Here is a 20117-nt window from a genome sequence, read left to right on the forward strand (position 1 = left end):
CTCCAGGTTAATGATGAAGAGTGGTAGTAGCCACAGTAGACAGGATGTGAAGGTGTAGTAGAGGTCGTTAATAATAAATGTAATTGCCTACATTTACTATCAATATAGCATTAAAAATAGATTGTATTTTGGCAATTATTTTTCGCCATGCAAATATTGGGTCGCGACTAAGACAACCTGGTTCAATTTGGGTCCTTGGACAAAACCAGTTGAGAACCACTGTTTTAGATCACTACTTATTGTCGTTAAGGAGGAGTGGGGGTAGTGATCTAAAACAGTGGTTCTCAACTGGTTTTGTCCCGGAATCCAAATTGAACCAGGTTGTCTCAGTCGCGACCCAATATTTGCATTGCGAAAAATTATTGCCAAAATACAATCTGGAAAACTATTTTTAATTCTATATTGATAGTAAATGTAGGCAATTAAATGACAATGGAACAAAATTCCCACCTCTCTTTCATTGTCAATAATACAATTTTGCCCATATTCTTGATGAAGAATGTTAATAAACTCACTGACTTGAGACCACAAAATCAACCAAAATAGTGCTGCTAATAGCTCTATATTGAAAATACTGTGATTGAAGAAACATTGTTCAGAGATTAAATTATTTACACATTTAAATTAATTATCATTTCTACACACTTTCTACCTGGTTTAAGTTGTTTAAGTTCAAAACACCCGTTGAGAATCACTGATCTAAAATCCTTAAATAACAAAGGGTAGGGGAATGTCAAGACTTAACTAATATTCCCAATATAAAGTGACACCTAAGCCTCAGCTTGCCTGGCTACTGCCCAATACATCTTCATTTGGGAAAGCCCATTTAATGGAATCCCCCAACACCCCTGTCCTTTCATCAGCAGTCTTATCATGGTTCAGTCCAACAGGTTGATGTTTTGTTTTTTTGGCCTTTGTTTGCTCCACCTATACCAAATGTAGAGTTTTGTGAAGACAAAAAAAGAAACGCAAGTAGCAAGATGTCAATGCAATTCCCCTCCAAAAGCGTGCTCCCTTTACTGGCGAGCCAGCCTGGCAGTCATGCTTATATTAAAGCTGTTTCAACCTTGTCTGGATTCCCCCAACCCAACTCAACTGCATCAATCCCAGTGGTCATTTGATCTGGAAGCAAAGACCCTTGCTACTCTGTGCATGCCGAGGCTCAGGGCTTTCAAGTGAATGGGCCCAGGTTTGACGGGATGGCCAAAGGCCCTGTCTTCACTGTCCAACCATGATCCACTCGTTGAGATGGCAAAAGGACAAGTGGAGTTGGAAGGACACTGTTGATATCATAGAAGATTGGATAGAGTTGTGCTGTTGTAAACTGCTCCGGAATCTGTGTGTGTGTGTGTCTGTATCTATGTTACAGTATTTGTCTACATGATACAACACTCTCATGGTTCGGTGGATCGATTCAGTGCTACCTAACTAAGGCCCATGCAGCCTCAGACAAGGTCGTCAATTGTATCTTTGTATTGTTCTTTTCGAAATTTGAGTGAAAAACGAATCACTTGCATAGTTGAGCTTTAAAATATTGAATCTACCCAGTAAGCAAAATTACGTTGAAGAGATGTCGAAAATACGTACTTTCCAGACGTTGAAGTAAGGTTTATTTTAGGTTCTGAATGAAAGGTGAAAAGACGTCTTTTCCAGACGTTTAAAATTCGTAATTTCCGGACGTTGAAATCAGGTAAATTTTCCGTTCTGAATGAAAGTTGAAAATATCTACCTTAGTTGAATGCACTGACTGTAAGTCTGCTGAATTACCAAAATGTAAATGTTAAATGTAAAAACAGACACTTGCAAGCATGCTGTGTATTATTCTAATGAGATCCGCCGCAAAACAAGTACAAATTTGGTCGGTCCGGACCAGACCAAATCTGAACAAATCATAGCTTTCTAGGCTATGTTTCACAAGTTTGAACATAACAGTACAGCACAGTAAAGTACAGTACGGTAGGGACAGTACAGTTGAATTCAGTATAGTAGAGTACAGTTGAATTCAGTATAGTAGAGTACAGTTGAATTCAGTATAGTAGAGTACAGTTGAATTCAGTATAGTAGAGTACAGTTGAATTCAGTATAGTAGAGTACAGTTTAGTTCAGTAGAGTAGAGTACATTAGAGTCATGTAGGGTAAAATACAGTATATTATACTGTACTATACTGTACTGTACTCTACTGTACTAAACTATACTTTACTCTTCTGTAATGTACTCTGCTGTGCGCTACTGTACTGAGCTGTCCAAACTTGTGAAACATAAATGTCTTTGATTGGTTCAGATTTGGTACGGATTGGACCATATCTGACGTATGTTTGGGCTAAATCAAGGCCGGTCCGGACCAAATCCGAACCAATTATAGACGTCTATGATTGGGCCAAATAAAGTCCAGACCGGACCAAATCTGAACCAAACATAGACATCTATGATTGGTTCAGATTTGGTCCGGTCCGTGGACTTTAAAACCGCACGAAAAAAAGACGGCCGATAGTCAAGTAAAGTATAGTTCAGTAGAGTACAGTACTCCAAAAGACGTCAGCGTCGGTCTGTGCTTAGTTGTGGTGCTCAGTGGGAGGTGAGTGACGTACGTTGGTGAGGTGCGAGTAACATGCATTGGCAGGATGACCTCTAACCTCTCCTCAGTGAATGCACTGATGAAACCAAGTCACCATATATAAACAAGACAGCTTTAACCGGCTGTGCACTGACATAGCAGCATGTACGTACTTGAGATGCACTTTCAGCAGCCTAGATTCTAAAGGCTGTCTGGAGATTATAATAGAAAAGTAGTTATTGATTGTGTTAGCATAAAGACTTGAAATACCCGATAATGGCCAAGTAGCGCTTGCAACATTTTAACTGTTACTTTGAACTAGTTGAACCGTTATATAAGTGTCGCTGGAGCCTCGAAGCCACAGCAGTTGACAAAAACAAATTCACAAATGTTTCTTGGTGAGCTTTTAATGAAGTGAAATATCTGAGTGAGTGGTGCTGGTCTTGTCAGACCGTATTAGGTTGTTTACTGTGAGACTATATGAATTTGCATGGCTAGTTTTAACATGCACCCACCCATGAGAGTGTTGGCTAAAACACAGTGACCAATTCTACACACACACACTCACAATCGCAGACACACACTTGTTTCCCGGACTGGATAAGAAAGCTATTGAAGGATTCTCTCAGGTAAAAATAAAATGTTCTAAATAAATGATGATAAACCTTAGATGAACCACCATTGTTAGCACATATTTTTTGCTCTCTGGATGGAGAATGTCATGGTATGTACTGTTTGTGTCCTGTGGTCCCTCTCTTTGGTTTTGGGTCGTTCCACACAATCCCTATGATGTTGTAAGTAGAAATTGTGCACCAATATTGATTTTTAAAAGCCTATTATATTAAATGAAGTGCCATTTAATATAGATCACATAGAGAATTCAATAAATCAGATTTTTCAATATAAATAAAGACTTGCTTAAGCGCAAAAATTCTGCAAGATTTTAACCCACTTAACCCCAAAATGTATCCAGTTTTCACCATCATTGTAAAGCCCTTGTTATTTTGATGCATGATACATTTCTGAAGATTATTAGTTAATTCATGTGATTAGTGATTCATTTACGTATGTTCCTTATTTTAATGTAAACCCTGTTATGTGAACTGAACTCTCATTTTAATATGGTGAAACTATTCCTTAAAAAAAAAAAATCTAAAGAAATATTGAACATTAATAGTCAAACCATAGTGTAAAAGCAGGTGAGCTAGTTCTACTCTTTTTGGCCATTTGCTGGTGTTTTGTGGTAGAAAACTGAGTGGATTGAGCATAACACGTCAACCCTGTTACCCATAGATAGATAGGCTATAAATGTTAAAAGAAAATAAAAAGCTTGCATTCAATTGCCCCTCTCTGTTGCACACAACAAGCTTCCATTCCCCTGTCACAAGGGGAGTTATGGCTGATTCAAGATGAAATCGTAAACCCTGTTACTTTATTTGGCACTTAATAGGCACTTACTATAGTACATTTTTTATTTTACCTTTTGAGATGTGAAAACTCTTTTTTTTTTTTTTATGAAGTTGAACATGTGATCTTTATGACAGAATGTTCAAATTAGGTGAAATCCAACCTTTTGTTTTTGTACACTTCATAAAACGGCACCGAATTGGTGGAACAACCCTTTTCCATTTCTTTCCCCTTATCCTTTCTCCTACTGCAAAGAAACAGCTCCATATCCTCATAGCTTTGTTAGACACAAATGAGAGAATATTTCTGTGTGTGTTACTGTCTGTCACTCTATCTTTCTGTCTCTGTCTGCCTATATTCATATGTCTGCTTCAGGGTGGGTGGGTGGCTGAATGTGCATGTATGTGTTTGGTGATAAACCCTGACAGCATGGTGAGCACTCACACAGGAGTTTTCTGTATTTGGGACAGTTCCTTGCCCCAAAACCAATTATGCCCTATGGTCCAGAAGGAACATGTCCCACCTTTGCTTACTACACACAGAAACACATACAGTGTATAAAATCAATTGTAACTATCACAGACAGTGGATTCCTGCTTGATATTCCGGTCTATGCGCTTTCCCCTTACAGCTAAAGTGCAAGCAGCAATACTCAGCTCCCCCACACAGTTGGCTAATGGTCCACTTGCACGGCTTCCATCCAATGTGGCAGCAATTCACCATCTGAGGAAAAGCTTTGCTCCTCTGTCCACAGACCTGTTCTATTGATGTGTGCTTAATGTCCAATACTTTGATGCATTGGAAGCTTGGTACGGCTTAAATTTGTTTGTGGTGGATGTGTGTAACACTGGGCACAGACGTCAGTTCAACTTCTAGTTTTGATTTACATTTGGTTGAGTTGTCAACTAACGTGAAATCAACAACAAAAATCACCATGTCATTGGATTTAGGTTAAAAGTTGGGTGAGAAAATGAAAAAAATCCCTTATGTTGATTCAACGTCATCACAGAATTTTGGGGTTGAAATTATCTGAAAACAACGTTGATTCAACCAGTTTTTGCCCAGCGGGGTGTGTGTGTGTGTATGTGTGTGTGTATGTGTGTCCGTCTGCGTCTGTTTGGGTGTGTACGTGGATGTGTGTGTTGTGGACGCTTGCCGTGCTGACTATGCACTGACCTGCTTTGTTCTCCCTAAGCATCTTTTGAGGCCGCAGTACGAGACAGGTTTCTGTAAAACAGAGCCTTGTCATAGACTTCCATTATTATTTCCCTTGAAGAATGTAGCCAATAGTGTTCAATAGGCTGGGCGGAGAGAGTTTTAGGGGGGGCTTGGGAACCATTAGGATTGTGGGTGCGGGGCTTGTAACTCAAAAGTGCAGAATGCGAGCAGGGTAATACTTAAAGGGGCTCGGCTGGAATGACTTTCAGCTTGAAAATGGGAAACAGACTGTTAATAGTGTTACATCTGTCCTGGGTTCTCTTGTTTTGGCCACTAGGGGCATTGCAGGTTTTGAAACGGCTGCCTTATTGACTGAGTTTTGTATTGCTGCTCTGTGACACTGTACTGCAGTATTTTATATAGAGATTGATGATTGGTGTGGACGTTCATTGGTTTGCTTTGAGAAAATGCAGGTAATAGAGTTGGGAACTTTGGGGAAATATGTTTTTCCAGCTTAGGTTTTTTGAGAATAACCTTATGAGGATATCGTCACAGAGCATTAGAACTGACTAGAGCCAACACCCCCATGAAGGCAATGCTGATGCAACAGAGGCAAGAAAAAAACTCAGAGGGATCTAATGAAAGAACCATATTATGACATTTTAATCCTGCCAACGATAACTATGTTACAGGAAAAGGAGTTAGGAGAGTGTGTGTGTGTGCGTGCGTGCGTGTGTGTGCATGGTCTAGAGAAAGAGGTTGGGCACGTACTTGTGTGCGACTTCATTTTGTGTTGTGACATGCATTGACTTTTAAAAGTGGTGACTGTTAGGTGTCTCTCGGTAAACCCTCCTCTAGTATGTTGAGTAAGAGGGGACACGTGACTATAGTCATTAAAAAGCTCTATAACCCCTCTGTGGCCCATGGAGCTCCACTTCTTGACCTGCGCTGTAACCTGCTCACTATCTCAGACATGGAGAGCTGTGAATATTATAACGCGTGAAGATCTATGAATGGGAGTGAAGCAATCGCTCTGGCAATCTCGTCAGATTGTCCTGTATTGAGTCTGTTAACTACTGGACCAAATTGTTGCCAATGAGTTATTAGCACTAATAGGTAACACCTTTAGGAGCTTTTGAAGGCAGGTGATTACAGTTGGTGAGTTGGTTGGTCGGCTTTATGCTGCTCGGACTACCTATGTGTGTACAATGTCTATTGAGATTACTAATCGTGGAGATATTTTTGTAAAAGGTGCGGTGGAACATATATCCCTAGACAGCAAGGAATGTATGCTAATTAGCAAAAAAATATATATTAAAGAATTAGCCATCTGTATGTATACATATGCAATGTTTGTCAGGTTGAAAACGGGTTTGATCGGTCGAGACTGCTCAGGTTTGAAAGTGAGGCCTCAAAGGGTGCTTTCCTTAACCCCTCCTTTTCCCATGCTGTCTCCTGTGTTTTCCTTGGCACTGCTCTGACATGTACCCTCCTAGCGCAGATTACCCTGCAATCCCATCTGCCAATCCTCTACCTAAGCCTTTTATTGTATGCAAAGCCAGAGAAATGCTCTGTTAAGCTAGTTTTGAAATCCAGCAAAGGGATCAAACGTTCTCCCACAGAAACGGACTGGTCTAATTGAGCCCATAGATTAACAATACCCAGTTGAATCAACGTTGTTTCCACGTTAAAAAAATGAAATTACGTTGAACCAACGTGGAATAGACGTTGAAGTGACGTCTGTGCCCAGTGGGATGGTACTATACTACAGTACCTTACCCACTACTAAATTCAGTCTAAGGCTCAATGTCAAACTGCCTGTGTCGCCACTGTTCTCCAGTCCTGGAATAGGGACTACACTCTGGGTGATGTTTTGTTGTACAGATGTGTGTGTATGATCTTTGTGTCGCTGTATATTACCTGAACTTTTGCGATCCGCTGTTCTATCCAGAGAGGGGCCACGTGCCAATTTGATTCAAAAGATCTTGACGGTGCACTTCAAGTATGACATGGAAAGACACAGAGGTGTGAGTCTCAATACCGATGGGTTGGAATCTATTTCCTCTGGTTTGAGTCATTTTTGTGCCACAAAAAAAAGAAAAAATCAACTTGTCCATTATTCAACTACTCAGTGTATTTGTGGTTATTGATACATAAAACAGACTTCAAAACCTTCAGCCAGCAGTACATGTAAATCTGTCAAAATATATGAAAGAAACCTTTTTTCTTCTTTTTTTACGCTGTTACTACTACTTCTACTACTACTACTACTACAACAACTAAGACTTTTTGGTATACTTTTGTATCACTGACCTTTGATATAGGTTCCCTTCTTCACTGCAATTGCTGAGGGCTGCGGGAAGGTTATGAGGGTGGGTGCTTCACAGACACTCTGGGGTCATGACCTCTCACAAGGTCAGGTCAGAGGTCAGTCTGTGGCAGCCACGTAACACATAGTTCTATGTAATGACACCTTGTGTATGTACAGTATACCTGTCTTTGAACACACCGCAGAACACGTCCCCTGTGACACCTAAACAGGGCCTCTAGAATGAGATTTTAAGAGACTGCAGCCAAAGGAAAAAAACAGATGACCCTGTGGTTCTTACCTTGAGGTTCAATCTGGATATGTGTGATTGCAGTGTACAAGAGACACTTTGAAGAAAGGATATTGCAAGGCTGTAGTCTTGATCTGAGACTGCCGTAACTGGTAGTGGCCAGAGATAGCACAAACATGTGGCCTTCAACAGGCTAAAGACAGTGCACCACCAGTAGGGACTCGAGACTTTCTCGCTTTCCATTTTTCTTTTCCTCTCTCTTTCTCTCAGTTTCTCTGGGAGAATCTCAATTGCATACTCCTCGAGTCCTCTCCACAAAACCTATTGGAGGAAAAGATCAGAGGGGAGGGACCTCTGGCTTTCCCATCCAATGGGTTTTGAGAAGGAGAGAGGACACGATTAGTATGCAATTGAGATTCTCCCTCTATCTCAGATGCAGTCACTGTTACAAGGACATGACAAACAGTATTCAGGATCAATTCCCACAAAGCACAGGGACAAATACAAGGTAGTCAAACACAGGCAGGCCGTAGGCAAGCTCTGGGCAAAATACTCTCTCTCTCTTACACACACAACCTCTGAATATATACTGTGATTTCCTCTCACACCACCCACACCGTCATCACACCTACCACCGCCACCAACCAACTAACCCCACCCCAAACTCCACCCCCTTCCTCCTGAACCTGTACCTTCGTCCTATCCCCTTCTCTCAGAACCCTCCCTCTCCTCCAATAAGAGTCCAGTGGGTGGTGTGATGTCAGGTTTTTGTGGTGGGCTGCTTATGACCGGTCCAGACAATCAGCGTGTTTGTAATTGTCAGTGTGTGATTTTCAAATCTTTGTTTATGGTCAGGATTTTAAAGGAAGATATTTTTATGGTAATTGTCGCTGGTCTATTTTACTATATATTTATGTAATAAATATGTGACTAAATTTAAATTCACCCGCTCCCTGGTCTGTTATTGCCTCCTCCTCCGCCATCCCTTTGTTAACAGTGGGTTAGCTGAGCCTGCCAATATCATGGTGTAAGAAAATGTATCAGGAAAAAAAAAGAAGCTTAGCAAGCTATTTCTGTGCCAGTGCAGCGTGGGTATTATATAATGGTAATGATAAGGGGGGGCGAGAAAAAAATGACTGATTATTATCTTAATGAATGATTAGTAGTTGTGAGAGTTGGGGAGAAGTGAAACTCACATGGGGAAATGTAATTTTCAACCGTGTTTAATGTAACCTATTGCAGATGGCTAGACATACAGTATACTGAGTAGGCTATATCCAGGCCTTACCTGATACATCTGTTGACAGGCACCACTATAAAAGAATGCTTGGGAAGGGAGGGAGATGGGTTGTGTGGACTTCACTGACTTCACCCATGTTTGCCTGACATATACACATCGAAACAGTCTTCATTTCCCAATTCAGTGACCCCATCGCCCTCCTGAGGAAAAGACACCGCCAGGGGAACGTAAACAGGGGAATTCTGGAGCAGACTGATTGTTTGTCTAACGCACAAAGAAAGGCCTGGCAACAAAAGCAAGTAGTGTTTGTCAGCGTCCCCCCCATCAGAACCCCTAACCTCTCTATCCATCCCTCCCAGACACTGCACTGCTTTACTGAAACTTGTACTGTATATAAACCCTAAACAGATTGGCACACATCTCTGTATTTCCATACACCATATCTTTCCACTGCAATAAGAACACGTATAAACAAACAGTTTCACAGCCCTTTATAGTTTGACATGTTCACGATTTCAGAAAGGGTTTGTGGAAAAGTGGAGGCTTTTTTGGGGGAAATGTTATGTAGGAAAAGTACACTTGCTAAACTCAGTTATGTTTGCAGTCAGCCAATGAGGGAAATGCGTCATGCAGAAATTCCAGAAAATTATGAGTAAACAGAACCTGTCATGTCACTATGGGATTGAATGGATGCGGCTGCTAACACTGTTCAGTACATGTCACATCAGTAGGCTACATGTCACACTGAATTCTCTCTTCTTTGGTAACTGATCAACTCTGAAATCTAACACAGATACATCAAAGTGCCGTATAAGGTTTAAAAAATGTTTTCATGTAGTTTTTTTTACAAACAGGGATGATTTAATGCACTAGATTGCCGGTGAAATCTAGCATGTTACGTTTTCCAATAAACAATTGATGCGGAGGGTATCATCCCAAGCTTTCACATTCCCAGACAGCACAGTGTGAGGGTTCCCTCAGGTGAGGACATGGCCCGGCTGACTGTGTTCACCCCCTGGCGGCAACAAGACTGCATTACCCAAGCTTCACAGCTTCAGGTCAGCATGGGCAAGCTATCACCTTTGCACACATATGTACACCTGACATGATTTACCAAGAATCAGAAGTGGGATGAACAATATATGCTGAAATGTTCCCTCTCTTTTTTACAAAACCTAGCTCTACTAAAACGTATATTTTCATCAATGTGAAAGCCAGTCAATTTGAATGAGTCACATAATGACATATTATAACAGATAGGCAGTGTTTTCTCATTGATACTTTTGTCTCAGCTATTAATCTTTTGCAAGGAGCCCGCTCAATCACCATGTGGGTGGAAGCTGTTGTGGGGGTTGTGATCTCACAATGGCAGCTTTCCCACCAACCAATCCCTCCCCTGCTTTTCCGACCCTAGACCTGCCTTCCCCCTTAGTGGCCCCCTCCTCCTCCTCCCTATTTTCCCTCTCTCCATACTCCGTTGTAGGAATTTTCCACTCAGCAGCAAACATCGCAGCCAGCTGTGCTGTCAATTCAAGTATATACTCACACGTGTATGGGCATTCAGAAACTTTCCATCTCTCTCTTACGCACTCTTTCCCCGACACTATGGCTGTGTTTATTCAGATATTTTTTCACTAATTGGTCTTTTGACCAATCAGATCAGCTCTGAAAAAGATCCGATGTGAAAAGATCTGATGTTATTGGTCAAAAGACCAATTAGTGGAAAAAATATCAGAATGGGGCTTCCTGTCTAAACGCAGCCAAAGCTCACATTGTGGGCTTGTTCGACATTGCAGCCGACAGCGCTGCCGACTGACTGATCTACAAATCATTTAGCACCATAAATAACTACTCATTATTATTTGTAGATCTGTCAACATTTACCCACAATGCATCATAGATTTGATGCTCTCGAACACGGCCATTGTCATACTGAACATGTAACAGCATTGTGAATGTACTTCCTGCCTGTCAGTCAACGACACAGATTTGTTTTGATCTCTATCTTTCCTTTCTCTTTTTTTGCCCCGGGCTTATTAATGCAGCAAACCGCTCAGATGAAGTGACGAGAAATAAACATGGAAAAAGCCCTGCATTCCGTGGATAAACTCCCATGACGGTTAAACAGGGGAATGTAAAGCCAACCACAGGGGCATGACTACCTGTCGCCCGCACCCCTTCCACTCCCGCGTCACTTGTAAACAAGCAACAATGAATTGACTCTGACAGTGGTCCTCTCTCTCGCTCTGCCCGCACTCGCTCTCCTACACTCCACTCTCCCGCCCTTTTGTCACTTTCCATCTCTCCCTCTCCATCCCTTTCTACTCCCTCTCCATCCCTCTCACTCGCATACACATAGGCTAAACCCACCCGTCTGCACACGTGTAAGTTCATTACGCAAGAGTCTCCACTTCATCCCTCCTCGGTGTCCTCAGCTCCACTCTGCCGGGTCAGGTGACATATAGGAACATGTAGGCTACACCACGCTGGAAAAGAGAAGAGGGGAGTGGGGATAATTATAAAAGCCATTGGCTGGGGCCTGAGCAGTGGGCCAGGGTGTAGAGAATTAGGGGGGATAAAGGATAGCCAAATCTTAACGAAGGAAGGGAGGGAAGAGACTTTAGAAAAGGAGGGGGAGCAAGTGGGTCTCCTGAAAGGAAGGAGAGTTCTCAGAGATGGCAGTGCAAAGAAAAGGTTTGAAAAACAGGGGCAGCTGGGTAACTCAGCACAACAAAGTAAGACAAGGAAACCACTTCAACTATCTCTAGAGTTGTAAAAACTCACATTGAAAAGAGAGTGTAGCGTAAGAGAGATGATGCACTTGTGGCTGCAGCTCTTCCTAGATAGCAGTGATTCAGTGCTGCTGTGTGTTTATGAATGGGTTATGGGAAGATGCTAGCCGTGGCATAAGGAGCTTAGAACCAGGGGGCCTCAAGCAGGGGGCAGCCAGGTGAGGCTATACTCAGCTAGCACCGATGGCCCAGGGAGAGAGAGGGTAAGCAGACAGACAGATGAGAGGAAGCAGGGGGTCCTGGGACTGGGTCAGTGAGTGTGGACGTGCAGAGAGAGGAAGGAGAGGAGGAGGGTGGGTAATGCCGGCACACGCAGGAGGGATGTCGCGTCTGTCAGGTTCCATCACGCCTGCAACCTCTCCTGGCCATCTATTACATAACAGGGAGAGGGAGAGAAAGCTGCAGAGAGAGATAAAAGTGCAGGTCTCTCCTATTGACTATGTTCTGGGGCTTTTTCTTGTCATCAGGACATGATGCCGCAAAGAAAAACATAACTGCTGTCAAATACTACAATGAATCCCACATAGTTCACTGGGTCCCTGGCCCTGTGTGAACTGCTGTGTAACGCAAGGTGTATGTCATTGTGTAGGTCAACACAGTGTGTAAACCATAGAGATAGATAGAGGACTCATCTTTGTATATTGAGGCAATCTCCATTTTGAAGTAGGCAATTTTCTTTTTCATGATTGGCTGATCCCACCTGATGACCCGGTTGGACATGACTCCAAAAGAGTCACCAGGAGGCATCAGCCAATGAAGTTGGAAGTCCGACCCTGTTGACTACATTAAAATGGTGGAAGCCCTCAATGGCGCTGCCCATGCTAAATTGGCCTTTTGGCCACTAGAGGCCTCTATCATTCTCTATGGTGTAACACACACCCCTCCCCCTCGTGACAGCGGCCCCCCTGTTGACAGCGGGGGAAAAAAAGTTAATTTCCTGCATTTATACACATTTTGCCATGGATCGGCGAGAAGATTTGGCTATTTTATAACTCATTTCATGCAATTCTACTAATTTTGCCATGGAGCGGTGATTCCTTGTGTCATCCAACACTACTATGGCTATAAACAAGCACAGTTTAAATATGCTAGGTAGTAAATTATGAGACTCATACTTTCAGTACCATGAAAGTCTATTGGTGTCTAAAAGGACAGTATAACTGATGAAGCGTACCTGAGATATCAGAGTATTCCTCTGCATTGAAGGTGAGCTCGTTCTCCTATGACAAAATGTGTAGAATTGCAGGAAATTAGCAGTTTTACCTCATCCTTCTGGTCCGTAGCCCTGCCTGGCATCGACTGTGCCACAAAAGCATGCTGAAGTGGCAAAGTCGATATCCACGTTTATAAACACAGGGTCGCTACAGTTATTGTTATTTGTGGTCGTAAACATTATTTTGAGTTAATTCTATGAGGGGGGAGGGTGTTCAATTTATTTTACAGTACAAGGGGAGGGTCGTGAAAATATTTGTAACTTTGGGGAGGGGGGGTTGCATTTCTTTTTATGACACCTTTAGTTTGACCAGCCCCTCCCCCTGGTACATTTCGATATGTCCCTTACCAGACTATGGTATCTATTTCCCTTCTCTCTCCCCTTTCATTGTATGTCTCACTGCTCTGTTCTATGCTGTTGTGTTTGTCTCTACTCATCCTCTTGTCTTAGTTCCCTATATGTCCTTTATTAAGATTAGAATGGACAGACTGCATGCATAGTAAACTCTTGCATATTGTGTCATTCTTGAAAAGAAGACAATGTAGTATTATTGAGGTATTGCTGTATATGATCTGTATTCCCCATTTCTCTCTGCCTGGGTGTAACTGCATTTTGTCCCTTCAGTCACTCCATACCCAAAGCTAGAGCTCCTCTACTGCACTGAGCCTGGGGTTCTACAGGAGTCCAGTCTACCTACAGCTCCTGAATATAGAGATTTTGTTTTCATTTCTTAAAAGCGTTTATTTTACTTGAACCAGTCCAGTCTAGTCAATAGTTGATTAAAGGATGATGTTGATGAGGAAATCTGATGTCTCTAATTGTGAATGGGAAGAACTAAGATGTAAATCATTGTTCGGTTCGTTTGGAATTAATTTGCCAAAAAAAATTTATCACAAGACACTTCTTTTTTATATTTCACTGTTAATATAATAGAACAAAAGTATAACATAAAAGGTTTGTGTGTCTTAAAATGACACCATTCCCTGTATGGTCCACTACTAGTCCTGGCCAGAATGAGTGGGAATAGAGTTCCATTTCCCCTTGCCGTTTTCCACATTTTGTTACGTTACAGCCTTATTCTAAAATTGATTAAATAATTGTTTCCCTCATCAATCTACACACAATACCCCATAATGACAAAGCTAAAACAGGTTTACAGACATTTTTGCAAAAGTATTAACAAATTAAAAACAGAAATACCTTATTTACATAAGTATTCAGACCGTTTCTACAACTTGATTGGAGTCCACCTGTGGTAAATTCAATTGACTGGACATGATTTGGAAAGGCACACACCTGTCTATATAAGGTCCCACAGTTGGCAGTGCATGTCAGAGCAAAAACCAAGCCATGAGGTCGAAGGAATTGTCTGTAAAGCTCAGAGACAGGATTGTTTCGAGGCACAGATCTGGGGAAGGGTACCAAAAAATGTCTGCAGCATTGAAGGTCCCCAAGAACACAGTGGCCTCCATCATTCTTAAATGGAAGAAAAGTTTGGAACCACCAAGACTCTTCCTAGAGCTCGCCGCCTGGCCAAACTGAGCAATCGGGGGAGAAGGGCCTTGGTCAGGGAGGTGACCAAGAACCTGATGGTCAGAGTTCCTCTGTGGAGATGGGAGAACCTTCCAGAAGGACAACCATCTCTGCAGCACTCCACCAATCAGGCCTTTATGGTAGAGTGGCCAGACGGACGCCACTCCTCAGTAAAAGGCACATGACAGCCCGCTTGGAGTTTGCCAAAAGGCACCTAAAGACTCTCAGACCATGATAAACAAGATTATCTGGTCTGATGAAACCAAGATTGAACTCTTTGGCCTGAATGCCAAGCGTCACATCTGGAGGAAACCTGGCACCATCCCTACGGTGAAGCAGGGTGGTGGTAGCATCATGCTGTGGGGATGTTTTTCAGCGGCAGGGACTGGAAGACTAGTCAGGATCGAGGCAAAGATTAACGGAGCAAAGTACAGAGAGATTCTTGATGAAAACCTGCTCCAGAGTGCTCAGGACCTCCGACTGGGGTGAAGGTTATACACAAAAATGTATGCACGCATGACTGTAAGTCGCTTTGGATAAAAGCGTCTGCTAAATGACATATTATTTTTTATTATTATAAGGTTCACCTTCCAACAGGACAATGACCCTAAGCACACAGGCAAGACAATGCAGGAGTGGCTTCGGGACAAGTATCTGAATGTCCTTGAGTGGCCCAGCCAGAGCCCGGATTTGAACCCGATCAAGCATCTCTGGAGAGACCTGAAAACAGCTGTGCAGCAACACTCCCCATCCAACCTGACAGAGCTTGAGATGATCTGCAGAGAAGATTGGGCAAAACTCCCCAAATACAGAATTATTTAATGCTTCTAGAAAGAGAGGTTTCTTCAAAAGGGTTGTCTTGTCATTGTTGTTATTGGCTTGTCTGTATTTCATTAAATAAAAAATAATGGTCAAAAACCGTTGCCTGGAATGTTCACTTAAAAATAAAACTGCTCAAGGCCCGGTTTCCCAATAGCAATGGCATTTGGCTTAAGAGTGTTTTAATGATGCATCTTTCCTACAACAGCCGAAGATGTACATACATTTCCCAAAACACCACGCAGAGAGAACGTTCACTAAGTGTGTCGTTGGGGCATGTGTCGATACTGATAGGATCGAAAGAAAGGCAACGCTGTTCTCAGATCAGCTTTCTCCCAAATCTCACCTTAACATTTGAATTATTCCACAATACTGACGGAGGATCAGCTCCTAGAAAGATATTATCACCTATGGCTGCAAATATTGAGGCGGCTTATTCTAATGCTTACCCTATTATAATACACTAAATCAAGATTTGGCACATCAAATCAAGATTTGGCACATCATTGTGCACATGGATGATAGCGGGGTGAACAGGCAGTGGCTTGGATGGTTGTCGTCCTTGATTATCTTTTTGGCCTTCCTGTGACATCGGGTGCTGTAGGTGTCCTGGAGGGCTTGTAGTTTGCCCTCGGTGATGTGTTGGGCACACCGCACCACCCTCTGGAGAGCCCTGTGGTTGCGGGCGGTGCAGTTGCCGTACCAGGAGGTGATACAGCCCGACAGGACGCTCTCAATTGTACATCTGTAAAGGTTTGTGAGGGTTTTAGGTGCCAAGACAAATTTCTTCAGCCTCCTGAGGTTGAAGGGGCACTGTTTTGCCTTCTTCTCCACACTGTATGTGTATAAAGTGACGCGGTAGGGAAAAAACGCATCTAAGGACGCACTTAGCTGTTCTACGAGTGGTCTGAGGCAGTCGGTAAATAAAAAGTGTTTTCAAATGCAACTTAGTAGTAAATATTGTTTTGGGAAGAGCTCTGAGATTTAACGATGTGCCTACGAAGGTTCTAACGATGAACTTAGCCTTAAGATGCTTTTGGGAAACCGGGCCCTGCTCTGTATAAAACTAATATAAAAAACCCTCTGCCCTAATGTAGTTGGTTTCCAGCATCTTGTCACAATGACATCTGTATCTGTTTCCTCATTGGGGGGAATTTCTCCAACAATCTTTTGTGCAAGTATCAAACCCACACAAACCTCTCCATGACAGATAAACCTTTTATGGCTTCAGAGTACATTCAAAACTCCCAATGGGCTGTCACTGATGGCCATTCTGAGCCGTCTAGACCTATGACTATAGCCACATAAGACCATCCTGAAATCGTCTGAGCTTCCACTGTTCTGCTCACGGTTTGAAACCGCGAGTGAAACAGAGTGGAAGCTCGCTAGTTCAGGATGGTCTTGCGCGGCTACCATGAATTTGAGCGAGGTAAACATTTCTCCAACCTCATTCTTCAGAATTATGTGGCAGGCCTACTGTTATGTTTACATTACGACTAAGGAGTGCACCATTAAGTTTAAACAATATTATGTTACACAATATCAGATGCATAACTTACTGTACTGCAATGCTTCAGACACCATTCGTCTTACCACACCGGTCCTTGCTGAGGGATCCCTAAGATTCCCCCCATCTCCACTTATTAGCCACTGGTGTACAGCCTAAGAGTGAACATTTAATTTTAATTAGGATTTTAGACCTTTCTTACTATTTCTTGCTATGCCTACATATTTTATTTTTTACTGAATTACCTCTTCAATTGCTTTCAAAATGCAATCATTGGAGTTCTATGTAAACCAATTAGCCTGGCAAGCATCTTTATAAGTAAATATGTCAATTAATCATTGTGACACTGAATTTTGAAAGGAGGCTGCCAGATAGTTTCATGATACTTACTTGTAGTACATGGAACCAGCAAAGTAACACTGCAGACTGTGGGAAGACTGATTTGATTGCCTTTATTTATTTCATGTCACGGTCAACCATCACACAGCTATAAGACAAAGACAAGAACATTAGTGATACAAAGTTGTACATCCAATCATCGATTGAAGAATGACTACAATTAAGGTCAGGTAGCAGTGTTGACTCCATTCAAAACGATAGACCAAAAATGTGCTCATGAAACATCCTGACTTATGAGCCTCTGAGGCTGCTATTACATCTGATCAGCCTGGCAGGAATAGAGCTTACCCACTGGATCATATGCATCAGCCTATAAGGCACTTTGACGGCTAATATGCCTGCAAGGAGCTTTTCTCATGAAACAGCCTACAAGGCAGCATCTTGATTTATCAACCTCTAAAGCTGCTATTGAGTCTGCTCAAGCTCTGAAAGCTAATCTAATCAGCCTGCCAGGAATTGAGTTCTGTAAATGTAAATATTATCCATAAAACAGGAAGTGTCCCTTATAATTATGCACATATCAGTTATGCAAGCTCACAACTAGCGTAGATAACTAGCTAGCTTGCTAGCTACAGTAGCTAGCTAACAAGACTACCTAGCTAACTGCTAGCTCACAAGACTAGCTAGCCAAGTGAGCTTGCTTAGCAGCCCTGCTAGCAAGCAAGCTAGCTAACAAACAATCAGTGAAATATCCGTATAAAGTTGCCTTAATTTTGAAAGATGCTATATTACATTTTTTACTCTAGGGTTCAGCTTTCTGGATCTGTTTGAACGTGGCTCGATGGCTCGTTGTTCCTTGCAAGCAATTGGTTCTGGTCTTGGGGGACGCACGCAGCCTTGGAGACAGTGTTACCTGTCAGGCGCTGTTCAGGGCTTAAATGCTCCACGACCGTCCAGCTCGGGAATCGTTTTAGCACCACCAGGCGACAAAATTAAAGAACTACATCACACATACTAATTTCCGGCAGAATCGGAAATGGTGTCATACTCCATCGTCAAAATAATTATTTGCGTCATTGCAGCAGCACCAGCTATCCACATTAAGACTTCCGGTTATCAATTTTGCCTTCAAAATAAAAGTCTATGCGTATGATACAAAATCAATATTGTATTTTTGTTGTGTTGCACAAACAAATTGCACTGTACAGGAAAAACGATTGATTGTTTGCCCATAGAACCAGGGTCGTAGAATACAAATCAGATGAGTTTGAACAAAAAACTAGGTCATAGGAAGTGTTGCTGGCTTTACTGTGGTCTAACAGCTTAAAATGGGGTGCCTGCAGGGACGGCTTGTTCAATAGGGCGATATGGGCGACGCACTGCCAAACGGGAAAAGGAAGGGATTTTTTTTCTAATCAATTATAAAAAATAAAAAAATAAAAAAATAATATTTTTTTTTTATAAATTTATAAAAAATTATATCACGGCAACAGCAGTTATCAGTGTTCACGTCTGATCTGCCAGCCACTAAATGTCAAATCAGGCTAAAGTCGTGCTTCAAATGGCCCCGCCCGTTTTTTGGGCGATTTCAGTCAGGTTGAAAATCGCCCAGAAGTCTCTCTAGCCTGTCATGTAAAATCTATTTTTTTCACATTTCAAAGCTTTCAATACATTCTCTATGGGTGTCTGTGTGCATGCACTTACGCGCTTTCGTCATACGTGACGTAACGTTGAACGTAACTAAGACAATGGCGGCTATCAGCGTCTATGTTGCGACCTGCAGTGTGGCGTTATTTTATGTTTTTAATTTGTAGACTTAGTTTACAAACATTCTGCAAACATTCTGCTTTGGACTGATCTTCGGTTTTGGACTGATCTTGTTGATCGTGTACATACCCGCTTCTGAACGGACTAAATAATGAAAACGCTGCTGGCAGCGGAATCCCAATACAGCTGGGAGACTTGACTGGATGACAGAGTCCCGGACAGAGAGGTGGAGCCGGTCACCTTCACCCTGGTCAGAGCGGACCGCGATCCTGGTAAGAGAGCGACTCTGTACCCCGACATTGAACTGCTTTCTGTGTCATTGAACCTTACTATTGTTGATAAAACAAGTTTACTGGAGAACGGAGAAAAAGTAGAGACTTTTGGACAAGGTGGATAATTGTATAATATAAGGCAGTTTATTCAGAGGTAAAGATATCTGCAATCGCGTTCACGGACCCGTTCGTCAAACTCTTAGGGAGCTATAAATCAAGCCCCATTACTTACCATATCAGATAAGAGAAATTGCTGCAGCTACATATATTTTACATCCTGGCCCTACATAGTTCACTATTTGCATCACTTACCAAAATATTACATGTGGTCATATATGCTTGGAAAGTGGAGATGCCATAGAACGTCAAAAAAGTAAACATTGCTGGAGACACATTGCCGTTTTGGAGAAGACATCGCGTTTGCTAGCGAAGAGATTTGTTGTGGCAAATGAACTTGGGCTGGGAATTGCCAGGAACCTCACGATAAGATATATGCATCAGCATTGCGAGTCTCATGATTCTATACGTATTGCGATTCGATACTGTGATTTTATTGCGCACCATATGTCTGTTGCAGAGGGATCAGAAAGCCATGAGAACGAGTTTTGATCAGTCATGGAAATAAAAGTGCTGAAAACAAATTGGCTCCCAATGTGAAAAGATTGAGAACAAGCTATGAAGGAACAATAATGGTGTTTTGGTGCAGGTACAGCCAACTAGCGCTAAAATATTGCGATATTGTCAATACAGTATATCGTAAAGTATCACTATGTAACTCGATTTCTTTCACCCCAATCCCTCAAATTAACGGTAAATAACTGAATTGTTTGCCCCACATTTAGCTAAGATGATTAGCTAGCCAGCTAAAATGTTTTATTTAGTTAGCAGTCGCATCTACAATAGTTTACTGTCAATAACATGTCTCCAAAAATGACGTGGTGTCTCCAATTGTGTTGA

At 42.1% G+C, this 20117-nt stretch overlaps 1 long non-coding RNA gene across 1 annotated transcript; it reads right to left on the reverse strand.

Moving 5' to 3' along the window:
• Positions 1-16754: 16754 nt before the first annotated feature.
• Positions 16755-18041, reverse strand: LOC121548274. The gene is made up of 3 exons (XR_005996641.1): positions 17914-18041; positions 17173-17269; positions 16755-16937 (listed from the first exon to the last, which is right to left on the reverse strand). It is a non-coding gene; the product is annotated as an uncharacterized LOC121548274 (long non-coding RNA).
• Positions 18042-20117: the final 2076 nt, after the last annotated feature.

Source organism: Coregonus clupeaformis, chromosome 1 (assembly GCF_020615455.1).
Source record: "Coregonus clupeaformis isolate EN_2021a chromosome 1, ASM2061545v1, whole genome shotgun sequence".
NCBI lineage: Eukaryota > Metazoa > Chordata > Actinopteri > Salmoniformes > Salmonidae > Coregonus > Coregonus clupeaformis.